Source organism: Calidris pugnax, unplaced genomic scaffold (assembly GCF_001431845.1).
Source record: "Calidris pugnax isolate Ruff unplaced genomic scaffold, ASM143184v1 scaffold54, whole genome shotgun sequence".
In the NCBI taxonomy this organism is placed as follows: Eukaryota; Metazoa; Chordata; class Aves; order Charadriiformes; family Scolopacidae; genus Calidris; species Calidris pugnax.
The window spans coordinates 8,056,449-8,058,455 of record NW_015090864.1 but is presented as its reverse complement, the minus strand read 5'-3'; the positions used below and the strand labels follow the sequence as shown (position 1 = coordinate 8,058,455).

The 2,007-nt window shown below is 54.4% G+C and overlaps 1 protein-coding gene across 1 annotated transcript in view; it reads left to right on the top strand.

The window, feature by feature from the left end:
• Nucleotides 1–2,007, top strand: part of SHH (sonic hedgehog) — a 12,546-nt gene that overhangs the window by 2,774 nt on the left and 7,765 nt on the right. The window lies entirely within an intron of this gene.

The following is a 2,007-nucleotide window of genomic DNA, read 5'->3' as shown; positions in this document are numbered from 1 at the left end:
CCCCCCCAATCCCAGCCATTGGCTGGATCCGGAGGAGAGATAAGGAGGCCAGGTCAGTATGATAAAGCTGGAATTTGTATGAAATAAAATAAGAATCTCGTGTAATGCAGGCACACAACCGGTGCGTGATGTGAGGAATTTAGAGATCAACTTGGCATTTAGGAAGCCCACCAGGTTGTTTACACTGACAGGTACCTGTTAAGTGTTTCCTTCAAGCAATTCATTTGTGAAGAGATTAGGAGCTGGCAGGAGAGGGCTTGTTGAACAACTTTGCCTCTACACAAAGCGTTAGTGGAGGCAGCCCTGCTGAGCTTCACGGTGGCTGAACAGAATTGGGCTTGATTTGTGGCACACGACCCAATGAATTAATAAATAGTCTGGGCTTCACGGCTTTTGACTCTGACAATCCAGCTCAGGCAGTATAAAAGGGAGGAAAGTCCTTTAGGAGGTCGTTTCTTCTTCTTTATTTCGCCTGAAGCCGGGAGCTGGTGCTGGCAGGGCCGGAGCGCGGAGAGTCCCCCGGCGCTGCCCGCAACCTCTGCGCGCCCCTCCGCGCCCGCTGCTCCCCCGCGCAGCGGCGGGGCGAGACAGCGCCGTGTCGCTCAGGGCTGTCGCCTTATCGGTAGCTGAGACTTCCCCCGCCTTTCCCTTGTAAATCAGTGGAGGAGCATTTCCATCCTCTCAGGTGTGCGAGGGAGATAGGAGGAAAAATAAATCAAACTCAACTTCCTTGTGCTGCTGCACTTTGGTGCCGGGAACGGGGCCGAAAACCAAACACCCGGCTCTTTCCATAAAACAGTAGGCCAGAGAGTCCAAAGTGAGCTCAGGATTGCGTTTTATATCTCTCGGGGAGACCTGTGTATCGCTGGAATTGCATTTTATGGCTGCTGATAGACACACGGGAACTTTCTCGTTGGGTAACCTTGTCACGTCCCTAGAAGTGGCCTCGGCGGGATAATTGAGGGGCTTTGCCTTTCTGGGAGCTGTGAAGGGGGCCTTTGCGGTCTGTTACTGGGTGTGCTGGGAGCCCGCTGGAGTGAATGGTCCTGCAGAAGGCCAAGCATCCCAGTCAGGCCAGCAAAAGTGAGGGAAGAGCAGTTTACTGCATCCTGCCGTGGCTTTCATCCACACCGGTATTTGCATCAAATGCGCCGCATCATGTCTATCCATGAGTTATTTTCCTCTCCAAGTCGGGGGGTAAAAAGTTGGCGACGTGTGTGTTTTCAACTCTGGACACTTGGTCAAGCGCTTTTCAACGCTTTTTGGTGCTGATTTCCTATTTTTTCGGGGGTGGTGGGGGGGAGGCTGAGAGTCCTTTTCCCCAATCGCTGGTTTATTCCTCCCTTGGCTCAGATAAGAATCCCACCCCCACAAACTTTAAGGGTTTCATTGTAGAGCTCGCCCCCGTTTCATGTAGAGATGCAGGGTGTCCTGGCTTGCACAGCATCCCCTGCTTCGCTCAACTTGCCTCCTCGCCCCCCGCCCCTTGCTTTTCATCTTCCCACTAAGAGCTATATTATTGCACGGATTTGCTCGGCTTTGTAGGCGAGCGCGGATGTGTGTTTGAAGCGGGGTGAGTGCTCCAGCCCGTGCTGCTTGGAGGGCTCGGATGAGTGATGGGGCGAAGGGAGAGAAAAAACACCAAAAAAAAAAACCCCAACCAAAAAACCCAACAAAACACCCCTCCCTCCAGCACATAAAGGCTGTTAACGTGTGTTGAGACCCCTTTCAACACAGAATTAAGCTGAAAAGACCCGGAGAGACATTCCGGGGGGGATGGTGGGAGGGGGGGGGGGAATCCGTGACTCCGAGGTACATGGCGAGTGTTTGTTCTCGGCAGAAACTTTGCTCTCGGGAAGGGGACAGGGCACTCAGCGGCAGGAATTTGCTCCTTGCAGGTGGCTTTGAACCGAGACACTCACATCCCAGCGCCGGCCATGGGGCAGGGGGGTCCCCCTGTCCCTGCGGCAGACGCCGGGAGGGGGGGGCGGCTCCGTCCCGGTGGGC